At 48.4% G+C, this 13,238-nt stretch overlaps 1 protein-coding gene across 4 annotated transcripts in view; it reads right to left on the minus strand.

The window, feature by feature from the left end:
- Positions 1-13,238, minus strand: part of Grik4 (glutamate ionotropic receptor kainate type subunit 4) — a 432,817-nt gene that overhangs the window by 112,833 nt on the left and 306,746 nt on the right.

A 13,238-nucleotide genomic window follows, 5' to 3' on the forward strand; every position in this document is an offset into this window, starting at 1 on the left:
GCAATTAGAAAGAGAGAACACGGTTAGGGTGGAGGGAAAGAGGAAAGAACACGATGGAGCACACTGGGGGCCGTGAGCCAGCACTAAACACATGACGCACCCCACTGGATGCTTGGTATACCGAATAGCGAAGAGTGCTCTGGGATCTGCAGTGCTGGGTTCAGGGAGGAAGGAGAATTCAGTAGATTAGCTCCTAAGCAGGGTAAGCACAGGATGCATTGGCTGAAGGGAGAAACATGGACTATGTATGGCTGGGGGAGGGAAGACTGCATCCTTGGCAGGTCATCTAGGAGCCAGGCCTGAAGGATGTGGAGACATTTTTTGTACAGAGAATGTGGAGAGACAAGGGTTATTCCCTCCAGAAATCATCATGCAATGACACTGAGGGGAGAAAGGATGTGGCCATTCGCTGGACTGCTCACTGCGCTTTGATGAAGGCATGAGCTCCTCATAGTATGGTTCTACCACCAAAACCACTCCAGAGGTCTCTCTCAAAATGGACCACCACCACCATACCACCTGAGTCTGAGTATGCCTGTAGCTGAGTCCAGGGCTTTGGGTGGAATACTCACTAGATTCTTACATCTCAGGAACACCAAAGTTCCAGAAGCAATGAATGACTACACAGGATACATGAAGACTGGGGAAGGTAGAGGGCTCTGATGTGGTCAGAGCCCCAGGGCCTGAGTGTGAGGGAGTGACTGTGGAGCCAGGATTTTGTTGTGTAAGTGGCTGTTAGCAGAGGAGTGTCTGAGTCAAGTATGCTTTCTAAACGAGTCAGCCACAAGGTGTGCAGGCAAGGTTGTGACTTTGTAATCATTGTGGTTTCGTTCATTTCATAAATATGCAAGCATCTCTCACAACCTAGACACTGTTCTAGGTAGAGAGGGCATGCATAGGGGATGTCCTTGGGGCTTTACAGAAGCCAAGTGCATTATTATTTTGGACAGCTATGGGTGTGGGAGCAGGGGTTACTGCAGTCAGAGAACTGGGGTATCTAAAAATTCAAGGGTCATCCAGTCATCCATGCAGTGATGGTTAACGATGGCTGTCAACTCAACAGGATCTCCAGTCACCTAAGAAACATGTGTCTGGGTGTCTCTGTGGGGAATTACTTTATATTAGCCTCTGTCCATGCCTGGGGAGGCTGTCTTGATTAGGTTAATTGGTGTAGGAAGATACACACTAAAAGTAGTGGCTCTGGACTACATAAGAAAGCTAAAGACAGCTGAACATTAGTGTTCACTGCTCTCAGCTTCTTGATTATGGATGCAGTGTGATCAGCCTCCTCGAGCTCGTGCCTCCACTGCTTACGTCTCAGTTATGACGGACCTTCAACTATGAGCCAAAACGAAACCTGTCTCTTATAATTTGACTTGGTCTGTATTTTATCCCAACAATGTACAAGGTAACCAAGACCCATGGTCTTTACCCCATCACCACATCATCTTTACCCTGGACTTCCTTTGGCCCCATATGAGCAAACCACTCGAAAGTGTGTAGCTTAGTCAGCTCCCCACTCCATTCCTGCAAAACTACCTTCAGAGGAGGTCAGGCCATCTTCTCAGATTGAAGAGCTAAACACACCACATGCTCATTCTGAATGCTTTATACACATGGGCACACAGCATTTACAGACAACTAGAAATGACCTATCAGTCACTCGGCATGATGGGACAGATGGTGGGTGCCTTTAGGCTTACACCCTGGCCAGGTGGACACACTGCTTTCCTTTAGGCGGTCTCCTTTTCTAATGACTTTGCTTTCCTAGCCCCGGGTACTCTCCCTTGGATCTTGGCCCCACCTACAGCCACCACCAGGACCTCAGACTGCAGGCCTGAGCTCACCCGCCCAGATCCCACCCTTGTCAGCTTTATTTTGTACACTGGAGTTACAGAGACTTCTTGGGGGCCACCAACCCCACAGAGCAGACTTGGATGAGGATGGAGAATATTTTGGATTCTGCCACTTTCCCCGTTAGGGGATCACAGGCATGCCAGAGAATGCATTGATTCACAAGCTGGTGTTGGTTACGTCCTGTCTCTCTAACAGGGCAGCTGTCCGGCCACGGTGGGCTAACAGCAGGCACGAGGGGGCAGATGGCTAATGAGAAGAAATGTACTTGGCAAGGATGACATGACTGAGGCCCAGGGCCAGGCTGTTGTTGGGAAACCAAGGGGCTTTGCTGGCAGGGATGGTGAAGGCTAGGAATATTCTCTTGTGCTGGCTTCTTTATCAATGTGGGCAGACAGAGAGCCCTCCGTGCCCATCCACATGTACAGCCTGAGAGATGAAGGCACTGATACCTTGTATGTCCATATTCACAATGGCAGTACAGAGTAGACAATAGCTTCCAGGTCAAATCCAGCTTCCTCACCCTATGTGACCTTGAGCAAGGTCTTTAGCTTTTCTGGCCTTTACAGACACACTGTAAAGTAAGAGGGATGCTATTGGAAATCTTCTGTGAGAGCATGGCCCATCTAACCAACAAGTAAGGTTCACGTGGTTCAAGTGGTGAGCATAGGGCCTGAATGGATCTGTAGTCCGTCCTCTGTGTATATGCTATGCCTGCTGGCTTGGTGTTCTTGTGGGGCTCCTGACAGTGGGAATGGGTGTATCTCTGACTCTTTAGTCTGCTCTTAGGACTATTTCCCTTCCATTGGGTTGCCTTTCCCAGAGTCAATATGAGGGCTTATTGTATCTTGTTTTGTTCTGTTGGCTGCCATCTCTTAGAGGCCTGCTTGTTTTTCTGGAGAGGGGAGGAATTGAGGAATTGGGAGATGGGGCGGGGGGGAAACTGTGGTCAGGAGGTATTGTATGAGCAAAGTACGTATTTTCAATAAAAAAAATTTTTTTAAAAGTCACCTATGTTATTCCAAGGAACAATCAAGGTGCCAGGGAGATGGCCCTGTGGGTAAAAGGCACTTGACACAAAGCCCAAGAGCCAGAGTTTGAATCCCTGGGCCCATGTGGTAGGAGAGAACCAACTCAAACCAGGTTGTTCTCTGGCCCTTCGTAGAAGCCTAGTGGCATCACAAGGCCTGATGTATGGTTACCCAACCACCTCTCCATCCCCACTCACACCGTGATTCAATAAATGTGTGAAGAAAAGAAGACACAGCCAGGTATAAAGCAAGGCCCAGCAGCAGCACCCGGCAAATGAGAAGGACTCAGAGGATAGGAGTTACTGGAATATGCCCGTGGGATCTAAGCAGCCTCTGACCTTCCCCTTCCTTAGTTCTACTTGGAAGTAGGGGAATGGAAGTGTCTCCCCCTTCAGTCCGTTCTGGGCAGAGTAAGAATGAAAGGGTTAATTGCAGACACTCTGAGGCAGTGCCCCCCAGAAACCAGCCAGTCTGTCTTCTTTCAATTCCTACCTTAGAATCCCCTGACTACATTCTATTTCCTAGTTTCAAAGGCCTCTTAAGATAAAACGATTTCGGGGGCTTCTTTGGTGACTCATGCTCTATACAATGACTCGTGGGAGGACTCACAGAAGGACAAGAAAGAGGTGGCAGGCCCTTTTACTGCAATTTCCCAGACACGCCAGGATTTTACTCTGCCAGCATCTGGACTGTTCGAGTGTGTTTGTGTTTGTGTGTGCGCGTGTGTGTGTGCGTGTGTGTCTGTGCCTGTGTCTGTGAACTTAGAATCTCCCACTACTTCTAAAGTAAACTTTCTGAGAGAGTTCAGGAAACCGGTGACAGCTACCCATTTTCATACAATGAAAACCTTCTAAGACAGCATTTCCCGAAGTCTCTTCCTGCGGACATTAGCTTCCCTAGGAAGGTGGACAGGAATTTCACTAAAACAGGGTTACACGCTCAGATAATGTTAAAAAACTAGTCACTTATTCTTTCTGTCTTCAAACTTCACAGCACGGCCCTGCACGGGAAGGCTGAAAGAATTCCCGCAGTGGAGTTGGCTTAATTTTGTTTAATCTCAGATTTTTCAGACGCATTGACTACGGAATGTATATTTTCCCCCTTCAAATCTGTGTGTCACAGCCCCATTCTGCAGGACACAATTTGGGTCCTGCCACCTTCAACACATTCAGAGAAACATTAAAAACCCCAAATCAGGTGGGGGAGACGCCAGGCCAAGACAGATATTCCATTAGATTTACAAAATTCAGGTTTGGAAGGGAAGAGGTTTTGTCTGATTTTTGTTCCCATCTCCAGCTTTAACTGTGAATGCACACACGGCCCATTCGAGTTCCTGTAACCTTCCTGTCTCCCCTACTCTCTGCCCAGCCTGACTGACCCTTTCATACAATGACAGACAGCCTAGGGGTCATTCCTGGGAGGATATAGGTTTTCATAGGGGATCCAGACAGAACTAGAGTATTTGAATCTCCATGTAAGGGCAAATGGCCAATGGTGAAACCAGGTCAGGAAGTGGAGACCAAGACACAGTCTTCCATGACTCCTGATGAGCATGGCTGTGTGGCAGTCCTTTGCACAATGTGAACCCTCTCTAAAGGGCTGTTTGACCCCACAGAGCAACAGTAAACAACCGTCACTGTGAACCTCACTCCCCGCACCTGGATGACCGTCTGCTTCCTAGAATCTGATTGGCTCATGGTGGTGGAAGGACCATGGATCAAAGGCATTTCAGTACCTTACTGCAACCACCGAGAATGATCTTATACCCACGGAAGGTGTCAGGATACGAGAACAGGTTGTGCCAGTCTGATCGCACAACTTTGTGTGTGTGTATGTGTGTGTGTGTGTGTGTGTGTGTGTGAGAGAGAGAGAGAGAGTGTGTGTGCACATGTGTATGTGTGTGTGCCTGTGTGTGTGCACATGTGTGCATGTGTGTGTGCGTGTGTATGTTTATTTATGTTATGGTATATATATATGGTATGAAGGTGAGGTCAGAGCCAGGGAGTATTTCAATGGCATGGAAGACTGTCCCATGGGAAGGAACTGTGTGGAATGGTCACCATAGGTGTTAGAGCTCAATTCAGCTTTCTATTTCTCTAGAAGAGGTGACATTTCCCACATCCTGGTTTAACATAGGAATCCATTCAGGAATTGACTCTAGGAACCTCCCTGGCCAGTTCATCCATGCGGGCCAGGAAGTAAGTGGGAGACAGGGCCAAGGGAAGGGAAGGTGTTTAAAGGAAAAGAGAGGGGCAGGGAAACTGAGGTTACCACCAATCTGTCCTCTCTTCTTCCTCCTCCTCCTCCTTCTCTTCTGCCCCCTCTTCCTCCTCCTCTCCTTTCTTCTGCAAGAAGCCATTCTAATCAATTTTTCAAATGAGAAAGATTTACTAGCCACACGTCTAACCCTGTCTAGGATCCAAATACCAAGAAACACAGTTTGGGTACCAGGGTGTCCAGGACAGGGGGTGGAAAACAAATCTGTCCTTGTGGGCGGCTTCTGTCCAGGGCAAGGGGGAGGGGAAGACGTCCTCTCTGAGACCTCTGTGCCAGCGATAACCATCCTAGTCTGTTAGTCAACCCAGGCACAGGCCAAGTTGTGTCAACTGCAACTGCGAGTGTAAGAGCTCTTAATGACCCATTGATTCTGCCTGTGTCTGATTCAAGGAAAAAAAGCAAGAAGCCACGCCAAGACCATCTCCCGGCCCAAGCAATACTCCCCCTTTACATTCCTAGGCCAAACATGCATCCTGATCTCTGGTCCTAAGCTTGAGACTGAAGCTGTAGCCTCAGCTCCCTCTACGCCCGGTTCGTTGCTGAGTCTGTCAAATCCAACTCCCAAATCTCTCTGGGATTTATCCCTTCCTTTCCACCCCTACGTCCACCCCCGTGTGGGCCCTCATCCTTTTGTGAGGGCAGCCTATTTAATGCAGATCTTGCAGCTGGTATTGAGAGACAAAGTCACCATATTGTACAACTCCATGTTTGTCCTGAAGACAGTACAAATAGGATCTATTGTGTATCATGTGACAATCTCATTGAGAAACAAAATCAGGTATTAGACAGAACAGACAGGTTTGCGGTTTAATGCTCATTTGCTCCTAGCTAGGTGGTCCGTGGTAGGCCTCTGCAATGTCAATTCCTTTACTGATAATAGACAGAAAGAGCATCCACCTTATAGAAGGGCGCCCAGCACAGAGGAACCCCAAGACCCGTGGGTTCCCTTGTTTCTAAGCACAGTCTCTGTGCTTTTAACAAAGAGGGATGAAGCAGCCTTTTTTTCCCCTTTCTGGCTACCATGAGCTACCTCTGGTCCCTTCCCAATAGAAAATATCTGGCCACGGGCTTTCCCACACCTGTTCCTTTCCACATCCCTCTGTAGGAAGCTACTCTGATCTCCTTGTCAAATAAGAAAGACTCAGCTAAGTTGTCATAAGATGTTAATTGTTTGCTGAGGTCATTTGTATCCAACTAGGAAGGCTGGGGTCAAATTCTGAGTTTTGTGAACCCTGAATAACATTATCAAAGTCAATGACTGTAGTACTAACTGCTACAATCTACTGGCCAGACAGAACTAAGCATGTCTCACCCATGATCTCTATCCTTAGAGCAAGCCTGTGGTGTGGGGGTTCATCCTGATTATTTCATGGCATCAGAATGGAGACTCTGAGCCTCAAAGTGACTGTCCCAGGAACACATGGCTGGGAAAAGAGAGTTGTGAGTTCAAACCCAGGTTCTGTTGACCTCAAAACCCAGGGCTCTGTGTTGGTGTACAATGCACTCATCATAAAGTCAGAGAAGTACTGTGATTTCATTGGAACCGCGCTATAAAATAAATAACCAAGGAAACCAAGTCAAAGCTAATCTCGGAGCACACAGGTGGCACAGTCTGAGGAGGGGCTGTGAGGCATTGGCTGAGTGTCTTTGTGAGGGGCAATTTCTTACAAGGAAGCCTGGGGCTTTGTCTTAGTTCCAGATTGAGCACCTGGATGGCAACGGCTCCCAGGAATTTGGGGAAACTCTAATGGTTCCTCCTCTGTGTGGCATGAGGAGCCCATTGAATTTAGAGCAACGCTAGATGTCCATCAGGGGAGGGAGAATTAGGACGCAAGCGAATTGGAGACATTTGTGGCAAGGATGGGATGGAGCAAGATGTGTCTGGCTCAGCCTCACGTGTCTTGGCCAGCTTCTGCAGGGAGCTAGTCAGAAGCTACTGCTAGTCCTAGGAAAGCCTCTTTTTGGGGGCCTCTGCTTTGGAGTCATTTATCACATGCGTCCATGTGTCACTGACAGGCAGTAAGGAAGACTATATGACTTCATGAAGCCTATAGTGTCTGCCTGCTGCAAAGGTGGTCTCTCAGCTTTTGCATAAGATAGCACACTCCCCTTGGCCCTTAAACCTTGCTGGATCTTTTAAATTTATTTTAGTGAGACAGGGTCCCACTATGGGGCTCTGGCAGTTCTAGAATTCACTGTGTAGACCAGGCTGACCTTGAATTTACAGAGATTCACCTGCTTCTGCCTCCTGGGTAGTGGAATTGCACCGTCACCACACTTGGCTTGATTTATCTTCATATTTATTTAGTGTGTGTGTGTGTGTGTGTGTGTGTGTGTGTGTGTGTGTGTATGTGTACAGTGTGTGTGTGTGTTACACATGTGTCACGGTATGCATGTGAGGTTGGAAGACAGCTTACAGGAATCAGTTCACTCCTACTACCATATGGGTTCCAGGGATCAAAATCATGGCCAGCTTGATGGCAAGTGCCTTAATTTATACATTGACCCAGCTCATTGGCTTGTGCATCTCTCTTAATGCCAGGGCCACAGGCAACCCATAAGGTGATTATCTCAGTACCACTAGAATCACTGGAATCCTTCCCACTTTAGCCACCTGGATCCAGCTGGGTTGTGACTGTCCCTTCATTCCAGAACAGGCGAGGTTTCTCAATGGTCTGTGGAACTCAACCCCCCTCTCAGCAGGATTTTCCACTGCTCTCACAAACCTTGGCCTTTGGTTCCCACTGCTCCACATTCAGCCTCAGCCCCTAAGCAGCCTGGGAGAGGAGGTCACAGACTTAGGTCATTTCAACTACCAGAATTTCCTAAACACCCATCTATTCTTGAGTGTGTTCATATCTGCTTCCACTGGTGTGGTTCTACGTGGCTGACAAGGTCCTTTCCTGGGTCACTTTGGTTTCCCCAAACCACACTAGCTCGGGGGCACGGAGTTCCACACCTTCCCACTTAGAGAAAGAGTAAGTCAAGTGCCCAGAGGTAAGTGTTTCCCCCAAAGACAGAAAAGGGAGGAAAGCCTGCTGCATACAAGGTCGATTCTACTTCATTCCCCCACTAGCACTAGGCAAGGCCACCAGGACATGCAGTCACACACATCTCCTCCCTGAGGTAGTTAATGACTGACAACTTAAAATGCTGCCACCCCAGGAGTCCAAGAATACCAAAGACTCCAATTTCCTAACCTGTTATTACGACGCGGGGAGAATGGAAAGAATCCTGAGATGGCATCACCCTCGACTTGAACCCAGTATCCTCCCACCCTACTTGGCTCCTCTCCCTTGCTGCCCTATCTGTGAATGTCACCATTACCCACCAATCTTTCAAGCTAGAATTTGGAAGTCGCCCTCCACTTCCTCCATTCTCCCACTAGCCTCCCAGCAGCTCCCCTCTGCCAGCCTGTGTGCACTCATTAGCTTCTACCTGAGAATGTTTTTTTTTCCCCTTTGTCCACCCCTTGGCTCTGTTCTCTGCCCTCCATCTCTACAGATCATGGTGACCTCACTTCCGGTCCTCACCATCTCGTGCCTACCTTTCCTCTGGTCTTGTCATTCACCAACTTCCTTTGCCTTGCTAGTGCTTGAGGGATGTTTGTGGAATATAAATTTTAGTGACCGTTCAACACCACCACCTGCCCAAGTTGCATACAAGACACAGTTAGACCCACAAGTCTTTGCATAATTCACGCCCACCTTCTATGCAGCCCCCACCCTGACCTCCATCAAATGCTTTTTGGAACAGGGCCACTCGAGTGTGCCATGACGATACCTCTATTGTCTTATTAGAGCTTTTTATTATACAAATCTGTAAACAGCTGCCACCCCCACGCCAGGTTGCTGCTGAAGCACATGTAGTGATCTACGTCTACTCGGTGTATCACGCATGAAAGAAGTCAGCCCCGGTGGCTGACTAGATTTCAGAAGGGAATGCGGCCATCTCACATGGGCAATCGTGGCCTTGGTACTTCCCCAAACTCTTCTTTATAGCCATATTTATTCACTTCTCTTCGGGACATGACACATGGAAGAAGCCAGGTCCTTGACCTCTCTTTCACAAACCCCACCTTACCCTCTCTCAGCAAAGCCCTACCTATAGCTTGAAGAAGTTTGGCGTCACTTGGGAACCTTAGCATCCCCTCTCTCCTTCCCCTCCTTCTTTCCCTCCCTCCAGAGGCCACCTAACTGTGGTACCCGTCAGTCTATTTATCTGCATCAAAGCCTGTGCTCTCTGCAGACTGGAAGATTGCTTTTTGTATAATAGGTCTTTGAAGACAGTGGCAGCTGGGAGGCTAATTCATACCTGTCAGTAAGTCCTATTTAATGGAAGATTTGGCCCCAAACCTCCCAGCTCCCAGCTCTCCTGGATTCTTCTCCCTGCATGTTTCCTATTCATTTACTCCCGTGACCTGAGCAGGCATATCTGTTCTTCCCAGGAACCTTGTCCCTTTTCAGCTTTGCTCTCCCAGTGTGACCCTGCAAACAGGACTTCATGGGCAGAGTCCATTCTATCTGGCTCATTGCTCTGTCCCCAGCTCCGTACCCCATGCCTGTGCTCAGCAAGTGTTCAGGGTACGCTCATTAAATGAATTAATGTTCTCCCGGAAACACACCCTCGGAGTGTAACCGCCTTTACAAAGGTGTCCATCATTTGCTCCCATGAAGAGGAAGACAGAGGCCAGGTGGAAAGCCCGGCTTCCTGCTCCGCAGCAGCTGGGACTGTCTTGGTTCTGTGTTGAGAATACCGTTCTGTCTTCGGGTGCTAAACAAGTCGTTGTTAACTATGTCGTTAACTGTACAGATTAACCTTTCGTGTGTGAAACTGACGTGAAAAATGGCGGCCATCTTGCGTTCCCGCCTATGAGCTAAGGAGAGTTTCTGCTTTCATGAAGACTTGCTTCATATAGCAATCTGTGCATCTGAGGTCCTCTGCACTCAGGACTGTTAGTGAGACCTCTTACCCTCCTATCAGAAGGCTAGTATCTCCTTCCCAGGTCTCAGTGCATAACTCCATGCATTCAGGTATATAGGTATACAGACACACGCCTAAGGCACCTCCCTTCTCACCTTGGGCACAGTTGTCTGGGAAGATGAGTGATGCTGTCAATCAGTGCTCTCTGCCCCTTTATTTGCTCTGCTTGCCCCACCCTTGCAGCAGGTTCCACATGAGGTGGGCAGCTTGCTGACCATGATGTGTTCTAGGCCACTAGGTTCTCAGATGTGTTTCAACAGCAGACAGAAGCATACACCACCGGGTGGCCCAGAGTTGGGGGAGGGATGGGAAGCAACACAAGAGGAAGCCAAGGGGCAAGTTATAAAGGGGCTACAGGAGTGGTGGTCAGGGGTTTGGGCTTTACTCTAGGGTAATGGTGAACCTCCAGAGGATCTTTAAGACTGGAAAGGTTGGGAACCGTTTGGGAAGATTTTAACTTTTTGTTCAAGATAAAAGTCAGGCTTTGGGATTTACAAGAGGTGTCACAAGGTGAAGTTTCTGACAGGATGACAGGTGCCCTGTTACCCCAAGGCTGTGCATGCAAACTGCCAGCACCACAGAAGCAGCAGGATGCCTGCAATGGTGATTAATTGAGCTGCGGATGCCTTTGACACTGAGTGGAGGATGGAGAAGCTGGATTGCTTAATAATAACAGTACTTGCCACTCCTAATGGTGCTTGTAATACAATAGCACTTAGAATGTAATAATAATAATAATATGATTTGCCATGGTGTGTTTTCATCTCATTCTCCTTGCTCTGCCCAAACAGACATTAATCCCAAACATTCCTCTCAGCAGGACCAAAATTCCTCAGGGCAGAAAGCACCCCTAGTAGCTACAGAAGTCTCAGAAGGCCTCCATTGTTCTCTTTACTCTTCTCTGTCTTCCCTCAAGAACCCCACTTACATGATATCATCTGAGGCGCAGGAATATGCCTTGCCCAAAGCCAGGTGCTACCTGCTACATGCAGACTGATTGCCCACCACAAGTGTCTCTAGTGACACTTCCTGGTTCCCTTGTTACCTCTTGCCTTGTCTAGCCCCCCCCCCCCCCCCCCCGGTGGTAATGGAGAAAGTACACGAGTCAGCTAATTTACAGTTAGGTCACACTGTAGGTAGAGTCTAAATGACACTTGGCACTCCCCACCTTCCTGCATGCACAAGAGTGTCACACACACACACACACACACACACACACACACACACCATCCCTACAACTGGGACTATGGTGCACTCTATTTCTGTAACTAGTTTATACCACGTGGTAAACTTTTTATCCAACTTACCCACAAGTGCTTTGAAAACAGTTGGATGCAAGACAGAAAGTCAAAGAGATCTAATAGTTAAGGAGCAGGAGACTGGGCGAGAGTGACGTCTCCTGCTCGTGAGATGGAGATGGACAAAGGCTGGAGATGGAGATGGACAAAGGCTGGAGATGGAGATGGACAAAGGCTGGAGATGGAGATGGACAAAGGCTGGAGACCTGCTCCAGATGTTCAGTGCTCACTCAAGCCAAGCGTCAGAAGGAAACAGAGAAGTCAGCCCTCTGGCCACAAGAAAGTGAATTTAGCAGTGACAGGCATGGGTTGGAAGAGGCTTCTGGGCTGCATGTGACAACACAACCTGCGAAGACCTTGATCGTAGCAGCCTGAGCAGAGGTGCTAAGTCAAACTGATGACCTACACAGGCAGCTAATGTTGTGATAATTTGTTGTATGGCGATAGGAAACTGATACTGTGCACCAGTGTCATAAACAGAGAGAGAAGGACAAGAGGCTGGCAGGGAGAGAAACGGCAAATCCTCTCACACACCATGTGGCCAGAAGACAGACAGGACTCGACCTTCTCTGAGCCTTACTTTCCTGCTTTATAGAACCACAACTCCACCTTGCAGGGTCACTGTTGATGCTTAAAGATCTTGAATAGAGGGCCTGGGGAGATAGCTCTGCCAGAAAAGTGCTTGCCATGTCAGCAGGAAGACCTGAGTTCAATGCCTGGGACCTACTCTAAAACCCTAGGCAAGGTGACATGCCATCATAATCATGCTGCTGGGAAAGGGGAGATAGGAGGCTCCCTGGAGTTTGATGGCCAGCCAGCAGACCTTACTTGGTGAGCTCCAGGCCAGGGAAATCATCTCAGAAAACAAGGTGGATGATGCCTGTGGAACACTTCAAAGGATGATCTCTAATGTCTGTGCTCATACATGTGTTCACCCCTTTACATGCAAAAATCAAGTGCTTAGAGTGACATCTAGCACACCACTATACCCAGACCCAGAGGCAACTATTGTGAAAATGGGTAGACATTTATTAACGCGTCTTCTTGAGGGTAGACATCTTGACATTGTTAGCTCAACAGACAGTAGAGGTGGTGAAGTGATGCTCCCTGAATCAGTAGGACTTCTGAATGTTTAAGATCTCTGTAACGGAAGTCAATGCCGTCTCCCTCTCTCCCTAAGCCTTATCAGATAGACGGCCTGGGCAGCCAGAGGGGACATTTCCGTTATGTTTCCAGAGATACTAAGCCGGAGACATCCCCAGAGCCTGCTTCTTACTTCAGTTTGATTTATTTCCTACGAGCAGCCTGGTGCACCCCGTCACAAGCTTACTTGGGCTCAGGAGAAACTCAGAATTGTGTGCTAGATTTGAAAGCAAAGACAGGCATGAGTTCTAACTTTTATTAGATAAATGAAACACACGAACTTCTAACTCAGATCTGGAGCCCCAAGGGGAGTGATCTTTGCTCTCGCCCTGTTTGTCCAACATCAACAAAGGTGTTTGCCTGATAATTGGTTCCTCTAAACCAACACAGTGCTTCTCTGCCTTCACCCTGAGCCACAGCACCTTACAGAAGGCTCTTCCAGTTGCTACCCAAGGCCCTCCTCGTGTGTTCTCAAACATCCCTGCTCCATCCAGAGAGAGCCCTCCTGACTCCTGCAGACACACCCGCCTCGCCCTGGTAACCAGATGGTCAGTGTAGCGTCACCGTGAGGCCACAAGGTAGACACCTCCTTCCACATCAGCTCTGAGGAGGATGAGGGCATAACTGGCTCATATCCGTTCTCGATGGTTCT

This window comes from Rattus norvegicus, chromosome 8 (assembly GCF_021556685.1).
Source record: "Rattus norvegicus strain SHRSP/BbbUtx chromosome 8, alternate assembly SHRSP_T2T, whole genome shotgun sequence".
Taxonomy (NCBI): Eukaryota; Metazoa; Chordata; class Mammalia; order Rodentia; family Muridae; genus Rattus; species Rattus norvegicus.